The sequence below is a fragment of the Saimiri boliviensis genome, chromosome 2 (assembly GCF_048565385.1).
Source record: "Saimiri boliviensis isolate mSaiBol1 chromosome 2, mSaiBol1.pri, whole genome shotgun sequence".
In the NCBI taxonomy this organism is placed as follows: Eukaryota; Metazoa; Chordata; class Mammalia; order Primates; family Cebidae; genus Saimiri; species Saimiri boliviensis.
Window position 1 is genome coordinate 99,619,070 of NC_133450.1, and position 16,415 is coordinate 99,635,484.

Below are 16,415 nucleotides of genomic sequence, written 5' to 3' on the forward strand. Positions count from 1 at the left end.
TAGAAGAATCAATGTCATTAAAATGGCTATACTGCCAAAAGCAATGTGTAGATTCGATTCCTATCAAACTACTATTAACATTTTTCACGGAATTAGAGAAAACTATTTATGTGAAACAAAAAAAGAGTCTGAATAGCCAAAGCAATCCTAAACAAAAAGAACAAAGCTGGAGGCATCACATTACCCAAGTTCAAACTATACTACAAGGCAACAGTAACCAAAACCACATGGTACTGGTACAAAAACAGACACATCGACAAATGGAACAGAATAGAGAGCCCAGATATATAGTTGCACACTTACAGCCATCTGATCTTTAACAAAGTAGACCAAAACAAGCAATAGGAGACTGGATGTGGTGGCTCATGCCTGTAATCCCAGCACTTTGGGAGGCCAAGGTGGGTGAATCACCTGAGGTTGAGGGTTCAAGACCTGTCTGACCAACATGGAGAAACCCCATCTTTCCTAAAAATACAAAATTAGCCAGGCGTGGTGGTGCATGCCTGTAATCCCAGCTACTCACGAGGCTGAGGCAGGAGATTTGCTTGACCCCGGGAGGTGGAGGTTGCAGTGAGCAGAGATCATGCCGTTGCACTCCAGCCTGGACAACAAGAGTGAAACTCCATCTCAAAAAAAAAAAACCAAAAAAAGCCGGGCGCGGTGGCTCACGCCTGTAATCCCAGCACTTTGGGAGGCGGGTGGATCATGAGGTCAAGAGATCAAGACCATTCTGGTCAACATGGTGAAACCCCGTCTCTACTAAAAATACAAAAAAAATTAGCTGGGCATGATGACGCGTGCCTGCAATCCCAGCTACTCGGGGGGCTGAGGCAGGAGAATTGCTTGGGTAACAACACTCCAGCCTGGGTAACAAGAGCGAAACTCTATTTCAAAAAAACCCAAAAAACCAAAAAAACAAAAAACAAAAAAACAACCAAAACACACACACACACACGCACACACACACACACACACACACACACACACAAAATAGGGAAAGAACTCCATATTCATAAATGGTGCTGGGATAGCTTGCTAGCCATATGCTGAAGAATAAGACTGGACCCCTATCTATTACTATATACAAAAATTTACACAAGATGGATTAAGATGAAAATGTAGGACTCCAAACCATAAGAATTCTGGAAGTTATCTGTAGCTGTGAGCCCCTACCTGTATTGCAAAAAAAAAAAAAAAATTCTATAAGTTAAATAGCTACTATATGCAGGGCTTAATACCTAGGTGATAGGTTGATAGGTGCAGCAAACAACCATGGCACATATTGACCTATGTAAGAAATCTGTGCATTCTGCACACATGTATTAGTCCGTTTTCACGCTGCTGATAAAAACATACCTGAGACTGGGCAGTTTACAAAAGAGGTTTATAATGGACTTACAGTTTCATGTGACTGCGGAAGCCTCAGTATAATGGCAGAAGGCAAGGAGGAGCAAGTCACATCTTACATGGATGGCAGCAGGCAAAGAGAGAGCATGTGCAGGGAGACTCTCATTTTTAAAACCATCATTTCTTTCTTTTTTTTTCTTTTTTGAGACAGAGTTTCGCTCTTGTTACCCAGGCTGGAGTGCAATGGCACGATCTCGGCTCACCGCAACCTCCGCCTCCTGGGCTCAGGCAATTCTCCTGCCTCAGCCTCCTGAGTAGCTGTGATTACAGGCACGCGCCACCATGCCCAGCTAATTTTTTGTATTTTTAGTAGAGACGGGGTTTCACCATGTTGACCAGGATGGTCTCGATCTCTTGACCTTGTGATCCACCCGCCTCGGCCTCCCAAAGTGTGGGGATTACAGGCTTGAGCCACCACGCCCGGCCCTAAAACCATCATTTCTTAGGAGACTTATTCACTATCATGAGAACAGCATGAGAAAGACCTGCCCCCATAATTCAATTACTTCCCACCAGGTCCCTCCCATAACATATGAGAACTCAAGATGAGATTTGGGTGGGGACATAGCCAAACTGCCATATCAACATGTCTTTTTTTTTTTTTTTTTTAGAATAACATAAAATATTAAGGATACTTTACAAAAGCTGTGATAACATATATGAAGTTTCTAAACTTTTAACAGGATTGGAAAAACCAATGCAGAATTCTGCTCAGTAGACAACTTAAAATTTAAACCCAAACATATTTTGATAGGTACAATATGCAAAATCTAACTTTACGAAAAGAATAGTACCAATTCCTTGTCATTAATATCTTACTAGAACATTGACATCTTTACAAACAGCATCACACAATAGCATCATATTTTGTCTTACTCCTCCATCCAGGATCTTTTGTAAGAGGCACTTACAAAAACAGTAGTTTTGGCAACGCTGTATCAAACATACACATAGTATAATGGTCTTCTTTAGTATGCTCACAAAGCATCATTTATAAAGAAATTTTTATGAATTCAAAAAATAGGTTGTTAGTAACATGATTAAAGTATAGATTTTGATTTTCATTCACAATATTAATTATTAATCTTAAACAGTAGTTTCATCTACAAAATGTTCTATAGCTTTTTTCTTTTTGAAAAGGAATAAAGGCAGTTAAGACACCGGTAACTTCTAGTTAAACAATATCAATTTTGTTTCACAGTATTAATTAGTAGAGAACATTTTCAACTAAAGTGATACACAATTTACAAAAATAGAATGACAAATATTTTGCAAAACATTGCCCTCCATTATGAAGAATATACATGTGTGTATGTGTATATATGTGCATATATAAATATTTCTTTTAAGTTTTACAATAGCCCTTATTCAAGTACTTGGGGATTCTCTTGAAATAATCACCTTGCTATATATTTTAAGTACATTTAAAAAGATTAATCTAAGAAAAGGTTAAAAGTTTCATTGTAGTTTGACTTAAAAATCAACCACTTACTTGACTTAAAAAAGGAGACTTAAACCCAAGACTTAAAAAAAAAAAAAAAAAAAAAGGAATCATAGAAGAAAACCTTGGAAACACTGTTCTGGACATCAGCCTTAGGAAATCATTTATGACTAAGTGCTCAAAAGCAGTTGCAAGAAAACCAAAAATAGACAAGTGGGACCAAATTAAAGAGTTTCTGCCCAGCAAAATAAATTATCAAGAAAGTAAACAGACCACCTACAGATTGGGAGAAAATATTACCAAGTATGCATCTGACAAATTTCTAATATCTAGCTGGGTGAGGTGGCTGAAGCCTGTAATCCCAGCACTTTGGGAGGCTGAGGTGGGTGGATCACCTGAGGTCAGGAGTTCGAGACCAGCTTGGCCAACATAGTGAAACACCGTCTCTACTAAAAATACAAAAAATCAGCTGGGTGTGGTGGCAGGCACCTGTAATTCCAGCTACTAGGGAGGCTGAGGCAGGAGAATAGCTTGAACCTAGGAGGTGGAGGTTGCAGTGAGGGGAGATCACGCCATTGCACTCCAGGCTGGGCAACAAGAGTGAAACTATGTCTCAAAAAAAAAAAAAAAAAAAAGCCTAATATCCAGAATCCATAAGAAACCTAAACAATTAAATAAGGAAAAACCAAAGAACCCCATTAAAAAGTGGGCAAAGACAAGAACAGACACTTCTCAAAGGAAGACGTACAAGTAGCCAACAAATATGTAAGGAAATGCTCCACATCACTATCCATCAGTGAAATGTAAATTAAAACCAAAGAGACACCATCTCACACCAGTTAGAATGACTATTTTTAAAAAGTGAAAAAACCAGCAGATGCTGGTGAGGCTCAGAGAAGAGAATGGTTATGTACTGTTGATGGGAATGTAAATTAGTTCAGCCACTGTGGAAAGCAGTTTGGAGATTTGTCAAAGAACTTAAGACATAACTACAATTCAACCCAGCAATTCCATTACCAGATATGTATCCAAAAGAAAACAAATATTTCTACTAAAAAGACACATGCACTCACATGTTTGTCACAGCACTATTCAGAATAATAGCAAAGACAAGGAATCAACCTAGGTGTTCATCAACAGTGAATTGGGTAAAAAAAAAAAAAATGTGATGCTTATATACCATGGAATACTATGCAGCCGTAAAAAAGAATGAAATTATGTCCTTTGTGCAGCATTGTGGTTGCAGCTGGAGGCCATTATCCTAAGAAAGAGAAAGCTAGATACTACATGTTCTCACTTACAAGTGGGAACTAAACATTGGGTACTCATGGACATAAAGATGTCAACAATAGAATCTAGGAACTACTAGAGACGGAAGGAAAGGAACAGGGCAAGGGTTGAAGAACTGACTATTGGGTACTATGCTTAGTACCTGGGTGATGGGATCATTCATAACCCAAACCTCAGCATTACCCAATATACACAGGTAACAAACCTGTACATGTACTTTTTGAATCTAAAAGTTTAAAAAAACAGAAAAGATATTCTTCAATTTCCCGTAGTCTAAAAGAAATTCACCTATATTTAATACTTAGAGTGTTCAGGTTTGTTTTTGATACTGACATTTTTACTTCATCTGGAGTTTATTTTTATATATGATGTAGTTATTCATATAAAAGTAGTTATTCGTATGAAAAGAGATGAAATACCATATATGAATATATTGCATATAATACCATATACCATTCATATGTGGTATATATGCATTACCATATATACCTATTAATATATGGTATATATGAGTTACCATATATACCTATGTGAATGGTATATGGTAATATATGCCATATATTCATATATGATATTTCATCTCTTTTCATATAAATAACTAGTTTTTTCAAATTTTTTTTTGAGATATTGCTCTGTTGCCAGGCTGGAGAGCAGTGGCATGATCACTGCAATCTCTGCCTCTCAGATTCAAGTGATTCTCCTGCCTCAGCCTCCCAAGTAGCTGGGACTACAGGCGCGTCCCACCACTCCTGGCTAATTTTTTGTATTTTTAGTAGAGATGGGGTTTTACCACGTTAGCCAGGAAGGTCTTGGTCTCCTGACCTCGTGATCTGCCTGCCTGGGCCTCCCAAAGTGCTGAGATTACAGGTGTGAGCCACCGTGCCCACCCTCAGGTTCTTTTTATTTTATTAAAGACTCTTTTCTTCCCATTAATGTGTCAAAATAATTATTGATATGTGGAAATCGCAGAAAGGGAATATTGGTTATCCTTCCAGTGAGGTTCTGGGCTTGACTCTGTAATGGGTGAGCAATTTACAACTCTGCAGGAGCAGAGATTAAGTTAAAGATGATTTTTTCTACTAGACATGTAAATAATTTCTATCCAATAGAACAAATAATCTTAGAGAAATAGGAACTAGGTTTCCATAAACCCAAAACTAGCTAAAGTTTCTTTTTTTTTTCATTGCCTATATACACATCTAATTCATTAAATGTTCTTTGGCCTAATTTGAGCATCTGATTGATTTCCTCATTAATCAATGACTTGAGTGAAATCTTTTACATAAAAGAAATGTTTTTGATCGGCAAAGCCTGAGTCCTGTCCTCTCACTCTCCTTCCTGGGCAGCATGAGCTTCTACACTCGGTTTGCCTTCTCCACAAACTACCAATCCCTGGGCTGCCTCCAGGCGCCCAGCTACGGTGTCTGGCCTGCTAGCAGTGCGGCCAGAGTCTGTGCAGGCGCCGGGGGCTCTGGTTCCTGCATATCCGTGTCCTGCTCCACCAGCTTCCCAGGTGGCATGAGGTCCGGGGGCCTGGCTGCTGGGGTGGCCGGAGGTCTGGCAGGAATGGGAGGCATCCAGAATGAGAAGGAGACCGTGCAAAGCCTGAAGGACCCTCTGGCCTCTTACCTGGACAGAGTGAGGAGCCTGTAGACCGAGAGCTGGAAGCTGGAGAGCAAAAGCCGGGAGCACCTGGAGAAGAAGGGACCCCAGGTAAGACATGGGAGCCATTACTTCAAGACCATTGAGGACTTGAGGGCTCAGATCTTCGCAAATGCTGTGGACCCAATGCCCTCATCGTCCTGCAGATGGACAATGCCAATGCCCGTCTTGCTGCTGATGACCTTAGTGTCAAGTATGAGACAGAACTGGCCATGCTGCAGTCTGTGAAGAGCGACATCCATGGGCTCTGCAAGGTCGTTGATGATACTAATGTCACTTGGCTGCAGCTGGAGACAGAGATCGAGGCTCTCAAGGAAGAGCTGCTCTTCATGAAGAAGAACCATGAAGAGGAATTAAAATGCCTGCAAGCCTAGATTGCCAGCTCTGGGTTGACCATGGAGGTAGATGCCCCCAAATCTCAGGGCCTTGCCAAGATCATGGCAGACATCTGGGTCCAGTATGACGACCTGGCTTGGAAGAACCAAGAGGAGCTGGGCAAGTACAAGTCTCAGCAGACTGAGGAGCGCACTGCGGTGGTCACCTCGTAGCCCGCTGAGGTTGGAGTTTCTGAGATGAGGCTCACAGAGCTGAGAGGTACAGTCCAGTCCTCAGAGACTGACCTGGACTCGACGAGAAATCCGAAGACCAGCTTGGGGAACAGCCTGAGGGAGGTGTAGGCCCGCTACGCCCTGCAGATGGAGCAGCTCAATGGGATCCTGCTACACCTGGAGTCAGAGCTGGCACAGACCCAGGCAAAGGTACAGTGCCAGGCCCAGGAGTACCAGGCCCTGCTGAACATCAAGGTCAAACTGGAGGCTGAGATGGCCACCTATCGTCGCCTGCTGGACGATAGCGAGGACTTCAATCTTGGTGATGCCCTGGACAGCAGCAACTCCATGCAAACCATCCAAAGACCACCACTCGCTGGACAGGGGATGGCAAAGTGGTGTCTGAGACCAATGACACCAAAGTTCTGAGACATTAAGCCAGCAGAAGCGGGGACTCTTTGGGGAGCAGGAGGCCAGTAAAAAGTTCAGAGGTCATTTGATGTAAAAAAAAGGAAAAGAAAAAAAGAAATGCTTTTAATCCTTTAGAAAATTAGACTTTAAGAAATCTGATACGAAACCTCTCCCCTCGTGTACCAAAGTTTCAAACATGTTTGGGTCTGTTTCTGAGCTCTGTTTTCTATTTCAGCAGTCAATTGGCCTATTTTTGATCATACTGTTATAATTGCTATAGTTTCATAATAAGTCCTCACATTTGGTAGGGCAAGTCTCCCCTTGCCTTTTCTTATTCAGAAATATTCTGGCTATTCTAAAATCTTTACTTTTCCATATACGTTTAAAAATCAAGTAGTTAAATTCAACAAAAAATCCTATTGGGATTTTGTTGAGAATTTCATTGAATCTGTGGATCAGTTTTGGGAAAATTAATATTTTTATGATAGTCTTCTTATCAGCAAATATAGTATACATCCAATTTGGATCTTTTTTCATGTCTCTTAATAAGGTTTAATTTTTCCCTGTAGTGTTCTTGTACATCTTTCATTAGAATGAATCTTAAGTACTTGATTTTTTTTCTAATTCTATTTTAATTGGTGTATTTCTTCAAATTACATTTCCCAGTTGTTTGTTGCTGGATATAGAAAAGAAATAAAATTTTTGCATAATAAGCTTATATGTAATCACCTGCTAAGCCCTCCTGTTACTGCTTATTTTAATGTAGTATGATTTATCAATATTTATGGTATTTTTTTTTTTTTTTCTTTGAGACCGAGTTTCGCTCTTGTTACCCAGGCTGGAGTGCAATGGCACGATCTCGGCTCACCGCAACCTCCGCCTCCTGGGTTCAGGCAATTCTCCTGCCTCAGCCTCCTGAGTAGCTGGGATCACAGGCACGTGCCACCATGCCCAGCTAATGTTTTGTATTTTTAGTAGAGATGGGGTTTCACCATGTTGACCAGGATGGTCTCGATCTCTTGACCTCGTGATCCACCCGCCTCGGCCTCCCAAAGTGCTGGGATTACAGGCTTGAGCCACCGCGCCCGGCCTAATATTTATGGTATTTTTAATAAAAACTTATTTCAAAAATATGTCCCTAATTGAAGATCATGAGAATAATGGTTTTCTGTATTATCTTCTGGAAGTTTTTTTTTTTTTTTTTTGAGACTGAGTTTCGCTCTTGTTACCCAGGCTGGAGTGCAATGGCGCGATCTCGGCTCACTGCAACCTCTGCCTCCTGGGTTCAGGCAATTCTCCCGCCTCAGCCTCCTGAGTAGCTGGGATTACAGGCACACACCACCATGCCCAGCTAATTTTTTGTATTTTTAGTAGAGATGGGGTTTCACTATGTTGACCAGGATGATCTCGATTTCTTGACCTCGTGATCCACCCGCCTCGGCCTCCCAAAGTGCTGGGATTACAGGCTTGAGCCACCGCGCCTGGCTTCTTCTGGAAGTTTTATTGTTGCTATGGTCTGAATATTTGTTCCTGGCCCCTCCCTCCCCCTTTCAGATGTTGAAACCTAATCCCTAGTATGATACAGTGTGATATACTGTGACACAGTGTTAAGATGTGGGGCATTTGAGAGGTGATGAGGCCACAGGATTAGCGCCTATGATAGTCTGTTTTGTGTTGCTATAACAGAATGCCACAGACTGGGTAATTTATGATAAATACAAGTTTACTGGGCTCACAGTCCTCGAGGCTGGGAAGTCCAAGACCATGGCACCAATATATAGCATAGGCCTTTGCACTGCATCACCCATGGAGGAAGGACAAGAGAGGATGTGAGCAAGAATGCAAGAGAGAGCTAAACTTGCTTTTGTAACAAACCCACTCCCTGGATAATGACATTAATCCATTTCCGAGTACAGAGCCCTCATGACCTAACCACCTCTTATTGGGCCCCACCTCCCAATACTTGTTACATTGGGGATTAACTTTCCAACCCTTAAAATTAGGGAATACATTCAAATTATTGCAGTGCCCTTATAAAAGTGGCGCTAGAGGCTAGACCTTAGGAATGGGGCAGGGGAGGGGTGGGCCTCAAAATGTAATTAAAGGTCTCTGATCACAAAGCCTTCAGCCTCAATTCCTATCCTATTGTAAGACAGTATATTTATATGTTTTATATAAAAGAAGTGTAGAATATAATAACAGTAATAACTACCATTTGTTGAGGGTTTACTATGCATCTGTTCCTGCCAAATACTTTAAAATTTTCACAAAAGCTCTGCAAAGGAATTATCATTAGTTTCATTTTACACGTAAGGAAATTTGGGATCCAGGGAAGTTAGGTCAATTACTTCTACAATGCTACAGAGAAAGGTAGAATTGGGATTTGAATTCAGGCTGTCTGACTTCAAAGTTCAAGGTCTTAATTACACTGGAACAAAGCACAAAGGGATGTTGTATAAATTGAGTATTTTTTTTCTTCAATTTCGTTTTAGTTTTTGAGAAACTGGTTACTGTATTGTTGTAAGAATGGTCATGGCCATATCTTTGTTAAATATGGAGTATGCTTTTGGAATATTCTTATTTACGGTAAAGGGAAATAATCATTGTGCTTAGCACGTTGTCTATAGTATGATATCTGAGGTTCCTGACTCTTCTGGGAAAAGCCACGATTCAGCCAAGCTGGTTTAATTAGGGAACTGGGAGATCAAAGGGATCCTTGAGCCTACATGTGACACTTCAATGACACTCAGGCTATGAGGCTCAGACCTGAGGCTGAAAGCTTGGCTGGATTGCTGTGTTGCCTCTTCTTTTATTTATTTGTTTGTTTGTCTGTGTGCTTATTTATTTATTTATTTAATTTTACCTTGAGATGGAGTCTTGCTCTGTCTCCCAGGCCGGAGTGCCATGGCGTGATCTCTGCTCACCGCAGCCTCTGCTTCCTGGGTTCAAGGGATTCTCCTGCCTCAGCCCCTGTATCTGGGATTATAGGCATGCACCACCACACCCAGCTAGCTTTTGTACTTTTTAGTGGAGATGGGGTTTTTCCATGTTGGCTAGGCTGGTCTTGAACTCCTGACCTCAGGTGATCCACCTGCCTCAGCGTCCCAAAGTGCTGGGATTATAGGCGTTAACCACCGTGCCTGGCCTGTTTGTTTATTGAGACAAGGTCTTACTCCGTTGTCTAGGGTGGAGTGCGGTGGCAAGATCATGGCTCACTGCAACCTCAGCCTTCCAGACTCATGTGATCCTCCTACCTCAGCCACTCAAGTAGTTGGGACTACAGGTGTGCATCACTACACCTGACTAATTTTTTTATTTTTTGTAAAGACGGTGTTTTGTAGGGATGTTGCCAGGGCTGGTCTCAAACTCCTGGGCCAAGAGATCCTTCTTCCTTGGCCTCCCAACATGTTGAAATTATAGGTATGAGCTACTGCGGCTGGCTGCCCCTTATCTTTTAAACTGAGTCTGGAGACTTTAGAGAAACCCAGTGGAATATATAGACTTTTATTCTTTTGCTACCTGATTTCCACTCCTCTCTTAAACTGGCTGGTAAGAAAATAAGGTCTCTTAGAGGATAATTTCTAAAAATGGTAAATTTGTGAATTTCCTGCAGATATAACTCATTATTTAATGAGGGAACCAGAAAGGTGTTACAATTATTTCAAAGAGGGACTTCAAAGAGCAAAAACAAAAAAAGGCCATGAAATAAATGTATGAATGAATGTAAAACTGGCTTTTTCTACTGACAAAAATTCTTTGCTTCACCAAACTTTAGTCAGGCTCTTGAAACTTCTCGTAGGTCTGTCTGCACACTTGTAAAATCCGATTTTAGCAAGGAATCTGGTAAGACATTTTAACAAAAACCCCCTACTCTCAGTGTTCGATCCTCTTTGACGTTTGATCCTCCATCAACCCCCAGGTGATGTCTGATCACCCTGGCCTGTCTTCAGCAAGACTCCTGTTAGGTGGGTTGATGCAGAATCTCCTTTACCCTTGATGTTACCTCTTAGTAATTTTTCATCCACTGACCTCCACCTGATTCTTGGCTGTAAATTTTCACTTGCCCATGCTGTATTTGGAGTTGAGCATAATCTCTCTTCCTCATTACAAAATTCTGTTGTAGTGGTCCCTATACTTACCTCAGTGGTTTTGAATAAACTGTGGCTTACCATGCTTTAACAAGTATCATTGAATACTTTTTTCTTTTTTTGAGATGGAGTCTTGCTCTGTCTCCCAGGCTGGAGTGCAGTGGTGTGATCTTGACTCACTGCAACCTTTGCCTCCCGGGTTCAAGCAATTCTCCTACCTCAGCCTCTCAAGCAGCAGCCCACCACCATGCCCAGCTAATTTTTGTATTTTTAGTAGACATGGGGTCTGCCATGTTGACCAGGTTGGTCTTGAACACCTGACCTCAGGTGATCTGCCCACCTCAGCCTCCCAAAGTGCTGGGATTACAGGTGTGAGCCACTGTGCTGGCCATAATTTTTTCTTTAACACTATGGGTGGAGGGAAATCAGTGTTTCCTCCAAGCAGTCAGAATCTACTTGTGTGTCTGTAGACAGTAATTTTTGCTTTGCTATCAGTTATTTACAGAGTTATGAGTAGCCCAAAGATAATAAAACCTAGTAGTGAAGTGGCATCATTCATCTGGGGTAATACCTGAGGTTCATTATCTCACACCAAGGATATCAAGGATGCAGACACACAAGGAGTGAGTTTAAGAGTGGAAATTTAATGGGCAAAAGAGAAAATCTCTCTCATGCAGTGGGAGGCAGTTCTGAGCAGATCTCCTAGTTCACAGCAAGAGGTGGTTGGTTTTATAGATGAGTTTGAGGAATTGGTGTCTAATTTACATAGGGCGCAAAGGATTGGCTGGACCGGTGTGCTATTTACATGGCACCCTAATCTTTTACTACCCTAATCTTTTATTATGCAGATAGGTTCTCTACCTGGCCAGCACCATGTTGCCTGCTTCTTTACTGCCTGCCTACATGGTGATAAAGAAAGGGGAAGATGGAGCGTCCATGTTGAACATACCTGAGTTCCACGTATCCCTTTTCTGTTGGTACAGCTGCCAGCACTTACCTATGCAATCTTCCAGCTTGCTTATCTATGTCTGCAGCTTGATTTTCAGGCTGCTCTTTGTCTGAAAAGAAATGATTTTGGGGCTGCTTTTTACTAAAAGAGAAGTCTTGCTGAGGACTGTCTTACCCTCACTATCTGCCTAAGTAATTTCTTTCTAGCTCCTGTATCAATATAATCAGATAAGCCAGGAAAGAGTGCTAAAAACAATACATTTTTTTCCCATTGAAATGTTGATTTAAAAACAAACAAACAAAAAAAACCCCACAAAGCTCTGGAAAATATTTAAAGAGGTTTATTGTGAGCTCAGTTTTGAGTGACCATGGCCCAGGGAACAGTCTTAAGAGGTTCTGAGAAAGTATGCCCAGAATGGTTGGGTTACAGGTTGGTTTTGTATATTTGAGGGAGAAAAGAATTGTAGCTGAAATTATAAATCAACACATGCAATGTGTATATTGGTTCAGGATACAGAGGTGGGATATCTTGAAGAGGGGGGAATTTATAGGTCATACTGTAGTTGGATTCAAAGATTTTCTAATTGGCAACTGGTTGAAGAGTTAAGCTTTGTCTAAAGACTATAGAAATAAATACCTGAGTTAAGATATAGGGGGTTTAGGAGACTAGGTTGTTTTTTTTCTTTCCATGACTCAGCAGAAGACACCAAGGTTCTTGCTGTGTAGACGAAGCCTCCAGGTAACAACCTTCAGAAAGAATAGAGAGTCAATGTCTTCTTTTGAATCTTAAAAGGTGTCAGCCCTTTCATCTCTCCCATATCCAGGAAAGTCCTGACCATGGAGATTCTCTAAGATGCAAATTTCCCCTGTGAATGACAGCTCTTCGGGGCCATTTCAAAATATGTCAAATAAATGTATTTGGGGGTAAAATATTTTCATTTCCTTCAGTCTCTGCTATCTGTCCTGTGATGCTATACCAGAGTCAGTCTGGAATTTGGTATCTTATTGCCACAAATAGTCTGTTTTGTCAGTGTTTTAATCAGTTTTAACGTTAATGCTGGCCACTTGTGCCTAAACTCTAAAAGGGAGGAGGGTGTAAAGAGGCATATCTAACCTCCCTTCTGGTCATGGCTGGGAAGTCAGGTTTTCAGGTTTCTTTGTGACTCCCTTGGCTCAGAGGGGGTCTGTTCAGTCAGTCAGTGGAGGGGCTTAGGATATTATTTTTTGTTTACAGAAACCACATAGCTACCTTTTTGGTTCATTCTTCCCATCTGAGGATTAACCAGGACTGACCCTGCTTATCTTCTGAGATCAGATGAGATTGACATGTTTAGAGTGGTATGGCTGTAATTTCTAAGTCTTTTATAATTTTTTATGACAAATCACATTGTATATCTGATCACTTTGTAATTGTTTCTTGCATTATAATTGCTCATTGAAAACTGCTGATGGAATAGGAAGCATACTTTTTTCCTATTCGTTTTAAACTCAAAACATCTTAAAATTAGGTGTCTTAACAGAAAGAAAGAAATATGTGTGTGTACGTGTGTGAGTTGTGTAGTGGGGACAGTCTGGAAAAACACAGTAGAACACCAGACTTCCACGGCAAGTGAGTACAAATCCTTTAATAACAAAGGAGCAATTTTATAGGAAAAGATTCAGGTCCCATGTGGTATGAGAATAGCCTTGTCTCTTTTTGCCACCCATGGGTTCACACTCTGCTGGCAACAGGGTCCTCTACCCTGAGGGAGAGGACATTTATTTCCTGATATTGATGACTCCACTCAAGGACAGTGTTTGTTTTTTAAAAAATTGAGCTGGAGGGTTCTCACTATGTTGCCCAGGCTGGTCTCAAACTCCTGGGCTGAAACGTTCCTCCCATCTTAGCCTTCTGAGTATCTTGGACTACAGGTGTCTGCCACCATGTCCAGTTCTAAGGACTGTGATTTCATATGGTCTCAAACTCAGGTCCAGACCAAAAAAAGAGATTTATCTTCATTTCCTAAGGGATATGTTACCATTGCCTAGGAACAATAATAATAATTTTTAGTAGAGACGGGGTTTTACCATGTTAGCCAGGCTGGTGTTGAACTTTTCAGGTGATCTGCCCACCTCAGCCTCCCAAAGTGCTGGGATTATGGGCATGGGCCATGCACTCAACCCTGGAACAATAATATTTCTTTTCTTTTTTTTTCTTTTTTTGAGATGGAGTCTTGTTGCCCATGCTGGAGTGCAGTGGTACAATCTCGGCTCACTGCAATCTCTGCCTCCCAGGTTCAAGCGATTCTCCTGCCTTAGCTTCCTGAGTAGGCTGGGATTACAGGCCTGTGCCACCACACCAGGATATTTTTTGTATGTTCAGTAGAGATGGGGTTTCACCATGATGGTCAGGCTGGTCTCGAACTCCTGACCTCGTGATCAGGCTGCCTCAGCCTACCAAAGTGCTGAGAATACAGGCGTGAGCCACCGCAGCCAGCCAACAATATTTCTATAATAAACACTCTTCTTAGTAACTTAAGGGTAAGTAGCAAGGTTAAAGAAACTGCTGTCATGGGATATACACAGACAACTAGAAAAAGCTTTCTCTTTTCATCTAAATTGATAAGATTTAGTCAAACAACATATGGATGAATTCTCAGTGATTTATCTTTTGGCCTTTCACGTTAACCTTACACAGTTTAAGTCCAAAATCTGCATTCCAGGTACTTGAAAAGAAAGGACACTGTTCAGTTGACCTTTATTTAACAAGAAGTTTCAGCGGGCTCAGGGGTTCCTTACAACATTGTATGTAGACTGACATTTCAAACAAGGACTGTTTCCTGTTCAGGAGGAGACATGATGATTAGTGTTGTTGTCGTGTGTGTGTGTGATCACTGAACATTTAAGTAATCTAAACCAAGGCATTTTCAACCAAAGCAGTGCTTATCCCTAATACGCCCCAGGAGTGTCTCATGAACAGCTAGCTATATAGGCTTAGGAAGCTAGATGGCAGAGTAATCACACAGTTAAAAGGCTTTGTATGTAGTTGCAGGGAAAAGCTAAGTTTTTCTTCAATTAAAAAAAAGACATTCCTGCTTACCTGTCTGAATGATAAAAAAAAAAAAAAAAAAAAAAGTAGTCTAGTATGATGGTATACAAGGAATAATTTTTAAGGTTCAAAAAATCAGAAAGATTTCCTTTATGCCAGAGACTTGATAATAATAACCAACTTCATGCATTAGGGTTCTTTACGAGTAGTGGAGTGCATTTAGAGGTGTGGACTTGGCAACAGCCCGAATGCGTAGTCTCTCTTAAGCCTTTCTGATGATTAGCCTGTTACTTAAGCTTCTACCCATTTTATTTCTTTCTTGTCTTCGTGGCTCTCGTCTGTAAAGTATGTATCAACTTTTTACATTATGATGATCAGGAATAAATCCAAAGTACTTGAAAGTACCTAAGATAATTGATGAAAAGGTTGTGCAACCAGGGGGGAAATATAATAAGTTAATAGGTGCCTGGAGATCAGGAGTTAGACTACCAAGCTTCAAATTCTCAGTCTTGTGACCTTGGCCAGGTTGTGTAACTTCTGAAAGCATTGCTTTTTTGTTAGTAAGAATGAGGATTATAATAGTACCATGTCATAGAGTTGTCATGGTTATTGTGAAGCTTGACCACCATTATGTTGCAATATAATAAGAAATATATTTTCAGTCTCTGCCACTTGTTCTCGGCACACAGCTCCTAAACCCCTTAAAATCCCTTAAGCGGTAAGTGTCTTTTTGTATGCTAATGAGATGACTGGCTGCTGGGGCTCTTAGATAGCTTCAGGAGTGGGGTTGCTAGTTGCTAGGGATACCAACCATGGAATTAGAGCACTGGGACTTTCAGCCCCACCCCTCAACCTTTGGATAGGGGAAAGAAGCTGAAGGTTAGACTGATCTTCACTGGTCAATGGTTCAATCAATCATGCTATGTAATGAAGCCTTCATTAAAACTCAGAATGACTGAGCTTGGGGAGCTTCTGGATAGCTGAACATGTGCAGATACCTGAAGCCTGGCTCACCTAAGAGGGCATGAAAGCTCTACGTCCCTCCTCAATACCTTGCCCCATTAATCTCTTTCATCCAGCTGTCCACTGTATCTTTTGAATATCCTTTATAATAAGTAAGTAAATGTAAGTAAGGTGTTTCTTTGAGTTCTGTGAGCTGCTCTAGCAAATTAATCAAACCCTGGGAGGGAGTCATGGGAACCTTGATTTACAGCCTTTTGGGCAGAAGCACAGGTCACAACCTGGGACCTGCAATTGGCATCTGAAGTGGGAGGTAGTCTTGTGGGATGAGCCCTAACCTGTGGGGCCTGATGCTATCTCCAGGTTGAGATCATCAGAGTTGAATTGAATTAGAGGGCATCTATTTGGTGTCTGCTGGAACACTGATTGCTGGATGTGTGGGAAGAAATCCCTGCACACCCGGTGTCAGAGTGTTTTGTTGAGTCCGTGAGAGAAGGAAAAACGCTTCTTTTTTTCTCTATCTCTAAGAACCACAGTTCCTGATATGTAGAGAGCAGTCTGTACGTGTTAGTTATTATTACTACTGCCTTTTCTTTATATAGCTTTGCACTTAAGTATACACATTTCTTTAA

At 41.2% G+C, this 16,415-nt stretch overlaps 1 pseudogene; it reads left to right on the forward strand.

Annotated features, from left to right (window-relative positions):
- Window positions 1-5,314: 5,314 nt before the first annotated feature.
- On the forward strand, window positions 5,315-6,927 carry LOC101053746 (keratin, type I cytoskeletal 18 pseudogene; annotated as a pseudogene).
- The last annotated feature ends 9,488 nt before the right edge of the window (window positions 6,928-16,415 follow it).